At 42.8% G+C, this 13082-nt stretch overlaps 1 long non-coding RNA gene across 1 annotated transcript; it reads right to left on the reverse strand.

Annotated features, from left to right (window-relative positions):
* Window positions 1-4559: 4559 nt before the first annotated feature.
* On the reverse strand, window positions 4560-11622 carry LOC106571581 (uncharacterized). Its single transcript, XR_001320945.3, has 3 exons — window positions 9278-11622; window positions 6095-6158; window positions 4560-5663 (listed from the first exon to the last, which is right to left on the reverse strand). It is a non-coding gene; the product is annotated as an uncharacterized LOC106571581 (long non-coding RNA).
* Between the last annotated feature and the right edge of the window lie 1460 nt (window positions 11623-13082).

Genomic DNA, 13082 nt, shown 5'->3' on the forward strand with positions numbered 1-13082 from the left:
GTTTCTAAAATCAATTTTCATACTTGAAGTTGAAGAAAGTTAGTCCTTAAGTTAGTGTTGGTTTGAACGTAGGAGACTGCTGACAGATTGAACCCCACCACCTTCTCGATTAGCCTCAAATGGCCACAGATTGAGAGACATTGACTGGATGGAACTGACTGACACCTGTCAACTTGTGTACAGAGACGGTAGACAGCCAGATTCTTTTTAATGGGTCACTCAAACAAAGCCGTGTCCTCAAGAACAAACAACACTCAGTGTATTTGAGTATGTATGTTGACATTTTCAATTGTATACATTCACAGATTTAAATAATACATAAGGCAAGGGAAAAAGGTTGGTCACATTTAAACATGCCCTTAGTTGCTCAAAGTAACTTACTGTTTTGGCAAATCTGTTGGCAAGTGTAACGTAACGCGTTTGTTCACACCAATGAGAACCTGCTTGGCGTCTCGGTTGGAGAGTGATGTCATCCTTCATGCTCATGTGACCCGTAGGGGGTGTCAGCCACACAAAAGGCCCCAGCCAGCCTGGCTGGCAGCTCGCCCTGGGTAGACTATGCCCTTAGGTACAGATCTAGGATCAGTTTACCCGCTCCCAAATCCTAACATTAACCGTTAGAGTGGGGGAATAAGAAAACTGACATTAGATAAGTGTCTATGGGAAAGTTCATCCCCAAAAAGAGATAGGGAGGGTGAATTATTGGTATGACATCAACGACTGAAGTCAGAAACTGCTAGAGGGAGACATGCATGTCAGTGTGATCGTTGTTTGAGGTGTGGCACAGTTGTTCCAGAAAGTGCAGTCAGCCAAATGTGAAGCTTCAGTTTTGCTCTTATAGATGAGCGCGTTTATGAACGTTCAGTGTAACCTTTATGATAAAGACAAAAAAACGAGCAGTTTAATGTATTACATACTTGCCGTTTAGTATGCAGTTTGTGCAAATTTATTACCACACAATAATCCAGCAGCTAGTGCCCAGCCCTTATGGGTCTCTGTGAGGGAATGCCTTTCTCTGATGAAATGGAGGCATGGCTACAGTGTTGGCTAATGTGTTGTTTGTTCTGCGTCTGTTGGTTTGGAGTTTGACCTGGCTTGCTGTGTTGAAATGATCGACTTCCCTGTGACCCGGGCAGGCTGGACGAAGGACGTGTAGTTAAACTGAAAATCCACACCAGGGAGATCAAATGGAACTGCCTGCTATCTCCTCAGACCGCTGCGCCACTCGGGATGGTTCAAAGGCACTGCATCACAGTGCTAGAGGTGTCACTACAGACCCTGGTTCGATCCCGGGCTTTATCACAACCGGCCTTGATCGGGAGTGCCATAGGGCGGCGCACAATTGGCCCAGCGTTGTACGGGTTAGTGGAGGGTTTGGCCGGGGTAGGCCGTCATTGTAAACGCAACTAAATTCTAGAGACAAACGTTAAACTTCTGCTGTCCCTCACTCGCTGTATGGCAAATGTTTGAATAAGCAGTGTCTCGATTTGCTTGGTATGCAAACTAGAGATCACAGCATACACAGCAGGGGAGTTGAACTCTGGCTGTGTCTCAATCGACTAATGTGGCTTACGCTCCTTTTTTCTTCTCCATACCTTAATTTTCATTGGAAATAATCAGAAAACATTGGAGAAGCACCATGTTGAATGCTGAGCAGGATATTGCTTTCACCAGTCCATCTCACGTCAGCAAAGACAGAGGAGATAAGGAGAAGAAGCCATTCTAGACTATGGAGACTCAGCCATGTAGTGTTTAATTAGAGAGGCTCAGAAGCACAAGTGTCAGAGGCCTCCCTACAGCTGTCACTGCACTCTGTGGCGGATCTAAAATAAATGGCACTAACTGTTAGCTATTGTCTATCTGGGATTCTTGGGACGTCCATACCCTAAACCCGTTTTGAACTTTAAGACTTAGACCTTCATGATAAAGACCTCTTTGTGAAGTTAGTAGACACGTAGTTAGTTACATACCTGCCACATTTACACATTGAAGCTATATTCCCTGCTTTTCTGGTTCAACATTTTTTTTACAGCAAGATTACTATTGAATCACTCACTTTCCTCTAATGTCTTAAAGATGGGTTTAGAAGTGAACGTTATTTGAGGCATGTACAGTTGAAGTCGGAAGTTTACCTACACCTTAGCCAAATACATTTAAACTCAGTTTTTCACAATTCCTGACATTTAATCCTAGTAAAAATTCCCTATCTTAGGTCAGTTAGGATCACCACTTTATTTTAAGAATGTGAAATGTCAGAATAATAGTGGAGAGAATGATTTATTTCAGATTTTATTTCTTTCATCACATTCCCAGTGGGTCAGAAGTTTACATACACTCAATTAGTATTTGGTAGCATTGCCTTTAAATTGTTTAACTTGGGTAAAACGTTTCGTGTAGCCTTCCACAAGCTTCCCACAATAAGTTGGGTGAATTTTGGCCCATTCCTCCTGACAGAGCGGGAGTAACTGAGTCAGGTTTGTAGGCCTCCTTGCTCGCACACGCTTTTTCAGTTCTGCCCACGAATGTTCTATAGGATTGAGGTCAGGGCTTTGTGACAGCCACTCCAATACCTTGACTTTGTTGTCCTTAAGCCATTTTGCCACAACTTTGGAAGTATGCTTGGGGTTATTGTCCATTTGGAAGACCCATTTGCGACCAAGCTTTAACTTCCCGACTGATGTCTTGAGATGTTGCTTCAATATATCCACATCATTTTCCATCCTCATGATGCCATCTATTTTGTGAAGTGCACCAGTCCCTCCTGCAGCAAAGCACCCCCACAACATGATGCTGCCACCCCCGTGCTTCACGGGGGTGGCAGCATCATGTTGTGGGGGTGCTTTGGTGGTGTTCTTCAGCTTGCAAGCGTCCCCCGTTTTTCCTCCAAACATAACGATGGTCTTTATGGCCAAACAGTTCTATTTTTGTTTCATCAGACCAGAGGACATTTCTCCAAAAAGTACGATCTTTGTCCCCATGTGTAGTTGCAAACCGTAGTCTGGCTTTTTTATGGCGGTTTTGGAGAAATGGCTTCTTCCTTGCTGAGTGGCCTTTCAGGTTATGTCAATATAGGACTCGTTTTACTGTGGACATAGATACTTTTGTACCTGTTTCCTCCAGCATCTTCACAAAGTCCTTTGCTGTTGTTCTGGGATTGAGTTGCACTTTTCGCACCAAAGTAAGGTAATCTCTAGGAGACAGAACGCGTCTCCTTCCTGAGCGGTATGGCGGCTGCGTGGTCCAATGGTGTTTATACTTGCGTACTATTGTTGGTACAGATGAACGTGGTACCTTCAGGCATTTGGAAATTGCTCCCAAGGATGAACCAGACTTGTGGAGGTCTACAATATTTTTTCTGAGGTCTTGGCTGATTTCTTTTGATTTTCACATGATGTCACGCAACGAGGCACTGAATTTGAAGGTAGGCCTTGAAATACATCCACAGGTACACCTCCAATTGACTCAGGCTAATTGACATAATTTAGCAGAAGCTTCTAAAGCCATGGCATAATTTTCTGGAATTTTCCAAGCTGTTTAAAGGCACAATCAACTTAGTGTATTGTAAACTTCTGACCCACTGGAATTGTGATACAGTGAATTATAAGTGAAATAATCTGTCAGTAAAGAATTGTTGGAAAAATTACTTGTGTAATGTAGAAAGTAGATGTCCTAACCGACTTGCCAAAACTATAGTTTGTTAACAAGAAATTTGTGGAGTGGTGGAAAAACAAGTTTTAATGACTCCAACCTAAGTGTATGTAAACTTCCGACTTCAACTGTATGTAGTTAGTAAAGACAAACCTGCTTGGGTTTTGCTGGGTGGATTTAGCCCTGAGCCAAACCATTGTCTGCCGCAGGGTAGGGTTGGACCGATCTAATGCGTTCGTTTGGAGGGGGTGAACTCAAACAATACGGTTTAAATGGACCTTGTTACAAGTTCCCTGTAATTTGTTTACTCAGGCCTCCTCCTTGATATTAATATTACTGCTGCTGTGTTGAACCACACGCACGCACGCACACACACACTCAACAATTCTTTCTTGAACAAAACAGAACTGTTCATTCATAGACATCGCAACCACATATGCAGTGTTACTTTGGTTATTAATGATTTATTATATTGAACTGGAGTACAAATGTACAATCCAAAAATACGGGTTAAGGGGATGTTTGTTGTGTTCATTGTACTGACAAATAAGTGTTAATGACATTCATCAGGTTTATTTGCACATCTAAAGCCTACCTGTGAACCGACAGACACACAAACCCACACCCACATGAACCCAACCCCACACTAGCATTAACAAAGCAGCAGTTGAGACAAGACACACCTACGGAATTCTGTTTAATACACAAGCACTTTTCTTTTCTGAATCTTTTAGCTAAACCCCTTCAAGGTTGCATTTGTATACCTTTCTATACTTTTGTATACCCAGAGCTCTAGTTTGTGTCTTTCTATAGAATAAGGAACTGGAATTCTCAACTCAAAGTGAAAGGAGAAGTGTTGTCAGTGTTGGGTCCTTGGAACAGTGACATAATGAAATTAAACTCCCATTCACTGAATTTAACCTTGATTTATTCCATTGCATCAAACAGCAAACACATCAAGATTGTATTCAATGAGTTTGGATGAACTCTTCGTTAGTATAGACGTGCCTGTACACATCTGTTTGCATGTGTGTTTGAAGTGGATCATGTAAATATGTACCACGTCTACCAGGGCGTAGCATAAACTGGTTGTGGCGTCCCGACAAGTTCTCTAAAACACTTTGAGGACCACCAACACTGTGTGGACAGTGAGAGTTGGATGTAAACTAGGTCTCTGGATCTCCAAATATTCCATTGTAAACATTTGAGGGTAACGGATGATGAAAAATAAACGCTTTACATGTATCATTGTTATTCCCTTGCTTCAAGTTTGACATTAGGGAAGTTAGAGGTTAGAGATTACAGTTGGCTATTATATATTTTTACAGAGTAGGCCTATGTGTATCCCTTTCGATTATGTCCCAACCTTTGAATCTATCATTCTTAGAGACACGCACCAATCTGATGTGTAAAACAGAAAGAACTCAGTATCAGAATCAGTGGGAAGGAAGGCCTATTGTATGGTGACAAGCACATATACCGAGACTCCACCTTCAGGTAGTCTGATCAATGAATAGTCATTATCTGCCTCCTCTACTCCCCTGACATCCTGTTCAGGAGCAACAGCAGACAGCATCTTACTGTCTAACCTATTAGACAAGAACTAAGCTAGTACCCTGAAAACTCTAAATTAACTCCTTTCTCCTCATTTCCTTTCCATTATCCGTAGCCTTGAGCGTGGAATCGGACGGTAAAGTCACAAGATAGGTGAAATATTTCTGCAGATGAAAGACAGGAAGCCACTTTAGTCTAATGAGACACACACACACACAGTCTGGTCAGCTGTGGATGCTTTACACAGCTCTATAAAACAACCATGCTGTGCTTTAACAGAGTCGCTTAGCCTTGAGGCTGCAACTAGCCTCTTTAGAAAATGTCACAGAGAGCTTTTCCCTTTGACCATATGCTAACAATTATACAGGGCTGAGAGGACGTAGTGCATCTGGTGGCAGTATGTTGAGGCGAGGATGCATCCCTTGGCCCTCTAAAACAGGATGTGATGCGAGCTGCCAGACCTAAATGAATGTGAGAGGAATCGGAGTCCTGTTCATATTCTTACAAAATGTACCTTTCCTTTCTAGCTTCCTTGGGCTGCGTTTACACACGCAGCCCAATTCTGATATTTCTTCCACAAATTGGTCTTTTGACCAATCACTTCAAATCTTTTCACATCCAGATCTTTTTCAGAGCTTATCTGATTGGTCACAATACCAATTAGTGAAAAAAAAATATCAGAATTGGTCTGCCTGTGTAAACGCCGCTGTGCAGTCACTGATCACTCGATTGGTTAGGTGAACACAATGCTTAGCCAATCATGCTGAGTGATTACTTCCAGGGAAGGGAGGAAGGACAGATATATCTTTGAAGTGTTGTTATAGGTTCCAAATATAAAAGGAATTATGTGTTTACTGTTCCCCTATGCAGTTTCACAGGAAGCGTCACTCACAGTTTTTATGTTGGTCCTAAGGGAGCCCAGTCTTGATTCTCCACCTGGCATGGTCCAGGTGTACCTGCAGTGTAGGGTACAGTATAAAACATTGGATCAATCCAATGCTACAGAGGAAATGAGCCAAAGAGGAGAATTGGAATAAGGCTCCTGTGAGGTCCAGAGACAGTACTATGATAACAACCCTTCCTTCTACTAAAAGACAGACATTCTCTAATCTACTTGAGTACTTCTGAAAATAAAACAATCAAAGCCACATTTAGGAATTACTCGATCCAGATCCAATATATCAGTCCAGTTTTGTGTTTGTTAATTGGCAAAGCGACTGCAATTATGCGGAATGAGTTTAAGAGGAATTCTGCCACGTCAGCAAAACCATGTGGAATGGCGTAATCAGCCAACTAAAATCCTCTGCAAACGTACACGTACACACACTCACACATTGACCCTTGGTTGACTAGCCAGTGTTCAATACTCAATAGAAGCGCGGGATAATGAGTGGAGTCAGGAGGAGGGCTTGTACATAGTATGACATAAATCAATATGTGAAGTGAGACCAATTAATAAAGTTATCATATTATGCTATATCATATTTACAGCGATCCCCTTCATCCCAATAACACTAATACACTCAAAGACCAACTGAAGTGACTATTATTGTTGTTCTCAGATCTGTGCCATTATAGCGATGGAGGCTCCTATTCACTATGAATGAAATTATTGATACTGTGGGACTGAGAACAGGAAGTCAATTACTCTAAATGTCGCTTTCCCTGTGGTCTATCCACACACACACACACACACACACACACACACACACACACACACACACACACACACACACACACACACACACACACACACACACCTGCTGCAGACAGACCCTCAAATAAACACTGCATCCTTAAATAGCCTGGACACACACAGCCCCCAGTCTGTTTCTCCCAGCTGACTCTAGCCTAGTCTGCAGTTGTTGTCCCACAGGCATGGCTGGTGATGACTCAGGGGAGGGCAGTTGCTTTCCTTGTCTTACATTCCATCCAATACTGTCTGTTTTCCTAGATGGAATGCAACAGTGCTGTGACGTCTTTGTTGAGAGGTAGAGAACCTTTCTGAGGTCACTTAGATACAGTATCTTCAACGCAGAGTAAGAAATATCTTGTTATGTCTTGTTTTTGTTATGTAACTAACTACTGTGTATTAGTAGTTGATATCTGTTGTCTGTTATGGAAACATGTTATGGAGAGTTTGTTGGCTAGCCACAGGTCCTTTTTAACCACAAGGATATTTGTCTGTCTCAGTGTGTGAGCTCATTGCCCCCATCACATTGGCAGCTCTTACTTTCCCCTAGTTGTCAATATGGTAAATGGTCACATTGAAGACCCCAGATTTTTAATTCCAGACACGTTCACAGATTAACACATTAACACACAGTTTTATCATTTCAAGGCAGCCATTTCCACTGCAGCATACTCTCTCTTGTTTCAGGGTTATTAAGTAAATCTTTATACAGTAGAAGGACACTAAACCATGTTAGTGCCATTCTACGACAGTCGTTTTGATTGAACACGTGTGTGTATTGACATGCTTCTCTTTGCTTTAAAGATCAGATAGTTCAGGTCATGTATGCTGTGGGATCAAAGGTTGTTTCTGTGACTTCACCGAGCACTGGAGTGAAACTGCTGCTCTTCACAACTGTCACAAAGCTGTTTCCTGTTGGCTCTAGTCCTCCTCCTTTCACCCCCTCTTTTTTCCCCTCACTGTATGCTTTCTGTCTCTCTCTCTTATTCTGTCTGAAGGGACTTTGTGTGTGTGTGTGTGTGTGTGTGTGTGTCTGTGTGTGGGTGCGCGTGTGTGTGTGTGTATGGGTGCGCGTGTGCCTGTTTGTGAGCATATGTACTTGTGTGGCCTATTGTCTATAATAAAAAATTATGAAATACCAATCAACGGCATATTTGTTTTGTAAAATTACACTAAACAATTACATATCCTTGTGTAGCCTGTAGAGGAGCCTGTTGTGTGTGGGCAAATAGAGAATGAAAAACCTTGAAGAATCTACTGAGCCATCTGCTGTATAATGACTGCTCTTTGCGGGAGACTGACGTTGCTCAGCAAGGGCCACTCACACATACAGACAAATGACTCATCATATCAACTGAACTACTGACAAACATATAACTCTCCAAATCACATCAGCTGAACTACTGACACATATAACCCTCCATATCATATCAGCTGAACTACTGACACACATATAACCCTCCATATCAGCTGAACTACTGACAAACATATAACCCTCCATATCATATCAGCTGAACTACTGACACACATATAACCCTCAATATCATATCAGCTGAACTACTGACAAACATATAACCCTCCAAATCACATCAGCTGAACTACTGACACATATAACCCTCCATATCATATCAGCTGAACTACTGACACACATATAACCCTCCATATCATATCAGCTGAACTACTGACAAACATATAACCCTCCATATCATATCAGCTGAACTACTGACACACATATAACCCTCCATATCATATCAGCTGAACTACTGACACACATATAACCCTCCATATCATATCAGCTGAACTACTGACAAACATATAACCCTCCAAATCACATCAGCTGAACTACTGACACATATAACCCTCCATATCATATCAGCTAAACTACTGACACATATAACCCTCCATATCATATCAGCTGAACTACTGACACACATATAACCCTCCATATCATATCAGCTGAACTACTGACACACATATAACCCTCCATATCATATCAGCTGAACTACTGACACACATATAACCCTCCATATCATATCAGCTGAACTACTGACAAACATACAGTGAGGGAAAAAAGTATTTGATCCCCTGCTGATTTTGTATGTTTGCCCACTGTCAAAGAAATGATCAGTCTATAATTTTAATGGTAGGTTTATTTGAACAGTGAGAGACAGAATAACAACAACAAAATCCAGAAAAACACATGTCAAAAATGTTATAAATTGATTTGCATTTTAATGAGGGAAATAAGTATTTGAACCCCTCTCAATCACAACCCTCCAAATCATATAAAATGTGAAGGAACTGCCAAAAGCATCCAAAGCTCTGTTCGGTTAGTGAGCCCTCAGCCACAAGGTGAGAGCACTGCACTGCTAAATACTGTACCTTTACTTTGTTTGCACTTGTTTCCCTGGTGATCGCCTGACACCTGCTGTAGGGCATGAGGGAGAGAGGATGGGGGATATAAGCATTAGACACTAGAAACTGAGTCTGCTAGGCATTTTGTAGAAGAGAAGTGAGTTAAATCAGAGGGGAATATTGGATCGTTACTACTTCTCCCATAGTCTGCCAAATTAAGTCCCATTCATCATTCAGATCAGCCTTAGCAGCCAATACCTGAACCACAACCAGGAAACATCTTGATGATGCACGTGGAGCATAATCCGCAGCCAAAATATTTCACCCCCCTTTCCAGAGCCATTACATAATTACTGTGTGCGTGCGTGTATGCGTGTGTGTGAAAGAGAGGATGATCAAAAAGAATGTGAGAGTGGGAAAGGGGGGGGGGTGTGTGCTCTGTGTGTTTATGTTACGTATGACTGGTAGTTAAAACATGGTAGTAGTGAGTATATGCTTTGTGCGTTTGTGTGTGTGTATAAATGTGTGTTTCCAAAAACAAACTCTCCACTGCTGCTCTTGTTCTAGGACTGAAATAAATCTGCATCCAACAGCTGGCTGCATAGTGATAGCAAAAAGTAATGCATTCCTTACTATCACAATAATAAGGCACACAGTCAGATCTCAAATCATATCACCAAATATGGTTCCCAGACAGTCTCTCTCTGTGACTCCACTATTGGGTGTTATCTGCTTTCTACACTGTAATCAAGGATTCCAATTCCACATTGAAGAATTATTGGGGTGACCAGAAAAAGAGATGTGGATCAATGTCAAAGTTTTTGGTGTCCGTTTGACATACTGTACATACAGCAGTTGACCTTTGTTATTTACATTTACATTTAAGTCATTTAGCAGACGCTCTTATCCAGAGCGACTTACAAAATGGTGCATTCACCTTATGATATCCAGTGGTGTTATGGAGTGGTTCAGCAGTGGGCAGTGGCAATGAGGTGAAAACCCCTGTAATTCGATCCATTTTAATTTTAATTCCACTCCTATTAATCAAATCAAATCAAATGTATTTTTATATAGCCCTTCGTACATCAGCTGATATCTCAAAGTGCTGTACAGAAACCCAGCCTAAAACCCCAAACAGCAAGCAAAGCATGTGAGACTTGGTCCTGTTTGTGGGTGAGTCCCAGAAAGAGTGCCAATTATCTACAAATTCTATCTTTTGGGAGGGGCAGAAAACAGTTTTCAACCAGCGATTGAGTTGTGAGACTCTGCTGTAGAGCTCATCACTCCCCCTAACTGGGAGGGGGCCAGAGACAATTAATCGATGCCTACACATCTTTCTAGCTGATTTACACGCTGAAGCTATGTTGCGCTTGGTGACCTCTGACTGTTTCATCCTAACATCGTTGGTGCCGACGTGGATAACAATATCTCTATACTCGCCAGTTTTAGCTTTAGCCAGCACCGTCTTTAGATTAGCCTTAACGTCGGTAGCCCTGCCCCCTGGTAAACAGTGTATGATCGCTGGATGATTAGTTTTAAGTCTAATACTGCGGGTAATGGAGTCGCCAAAGACTAGGGTTTTCAATTTGTCAGAGCTAATGGTGGGAGCCGTCGGCGTCTCAGACCCCACAACGGGAGGAGTAGAGACCAGAGAAGTCTCGGCCTCCGACTCCGACTCGCTTAATGGGGAGAACCGGTTGAAAGTTTATGTCGGCTGAATAAGCGACACCGGTTGAGCATTCCTACAGCGTTTCCCTCCAGAAGCCATGAGAAAGTTGTCCGGCTGCGGGGACCGTGCGAGGGGGTTTATACTAACGTTACTATCTGTACTTACTGGTGGCACAGACGCTGTTTCATCCTTTCCTACACTGAAATTACCCTTGCCTAACGATTGCGTCTGAAGCTGGGCTTGCAGCACAGCTATCCTTGCCGTAAGGCGATCGTTCTCCTGTATATTATAAGTACAACGACTGCAATTAGAAGGCATCATGTTAATGTTACTTAGCTTCGGCTGTTTGAAGTCCTGACGAACCATGTCCAGATAAAACCTCCGGGGTGAAAAAGATGAATGAAAAAAGTTGAGTGAGGGGAAAAAGTAAAAATATGAATGAAAAAAGTTGAGTGAGGGAAAAAGTAAAAATATACGGTAATGAAAAAGTAAAAAACCGTCAGGTAGCAAAGTAAGATCGGCAACAAAACGCACAGCAGCGTGGGGGGAATTACACAAAATCGCCTCCAATTCTGTGCATTGAAATGCCAGCCAGTGGATCTGGCCTCTTCTGTGCCTCTATTGAGATATACTGTATGTCACAAACGTCATGTGGAGCCTGAACACATAATCTTGACTGAGTTGCCAGCTGGTGGGAAGAGAGGGGACAACTGATAGTGGACTACATGAAAAGGAGGGCAGAACACGCCCCCATTCATATAGAAGGGGCTGTAGTGGAGTGGGTCGAGAGTTTCAAGCTCCTTGGTGTCCACATCACCAACAAACTATCATGGTCCAAACACATCAAGACAGTCGTGAAGAGGGCACGACAACACCGTTTCCCCCTCAGGAGACTGAAAAGATTTGGCATGGGTCCCCAGATCCTCAAAAAGTTATTCAGCTGCACCATCGACAGCATTCTGACCGGTTGCATCAACGCCTGGTATGGCAACTGCTCGGCATCCAAGCTTCCTGCCATCCAGGACCTATATACTACGCGGTGTCAGAAGAAGGCCCAAAAAATTGTCAAAGACTTCAGTCACCCAAGTCATAGACTGTTCTCTCTGCTATCACAGGGCAAGCGGTACCGAAGCGTCAAGTCTAGGTCCAAAAGCTTCCTTAACAGCTTCTACCCCCAAGCCATGCTAAGCAATTAATCAAATGGCCACCCGGACTATTTGCGTTGACCCCCCCGTTGACCCTTTTTTTTAACACTACTACTACTCACTGTTTATTATCTATGCATAGTCACTATACCACTACCTACAGTGGGGGGGGATTTGATCCCCTGCTGATTCAACAGTGAGAGATAGAATAACAACAAAAAAATCCAGAAAAACGCATGTCAAAAATGTTATAAAATTATTTGCATTTTAATGAGGGAAATAAGTATTTGACCCCTCTGCAAAACATGACTTAGTACTTGGTGGCAAAACCCTTGTTGGCAATCACAGAGGTCAGACGTTTCTTGTAGTTGGCCACCAGGTTTGCACACATCTCAGGAGGGATTTTGTCCCACTCCTCTTTGCAGATCTTCTCCAAGTCATTAAGGTTTCGAGGCTGACGTTTGGTAACTCGGACCTTCAGCTCCCTCCACAGATTTTCTATGGGATTAAGGTCTGGAGACTGGCTAGGCCACACTAGGACCTTAATGTGCTTCTTCTTGAGCCACTCCTTTGTTGCCTTGGCCGTGTGTTCTGGGTCATTGTCATGCACCCATCCACGACCCATTTTCAATGCCCTGGCTGAGGGAAGGAGGTTCTCACCCAAGATTTGACAATACATGGCCCCGTCAAATGATGTGGTGAAGTTGTCCTGTCCCCTAAGCAGAAAAACACCCCCAAAGCATAATGTTTCCACTTCCATGTTTGACGGTGGAGATGGTGTTCTTGGGGTCATAGGCAGCATTCCTCCTCCTCCAAACACGGCGAGTTGAGTTGATGCCAAAGAGCTCCATTTTGGTCTCATCTGACCACAACACTTTCACCAGTTGTCCTCTGAATCATTCAGATGTTCATTGGCAAACTTTAGACGGGCATGTATATGTATTCTTGAGCAGGGGGACCTTGCGGGTGCTGCAGGATTTCAGTCCTTCACGGCGTAGTGTGTTACCAATTGTTTTCT

The sequence above is a fragment of the Salmo salar genome, chromosome 15 (assembly GCF_965601325.2).
Source record: "Salmo salar chromosome 15, fSalSal1, whole genome shotgun sequence".
NCBI classification, from domain to species: domain Eukaryota; kingdom Metazoa; phylum Chordata; class Actinopteri; order Salmoniformes; family Salmonidae; genus Salmo; species Salmo salar.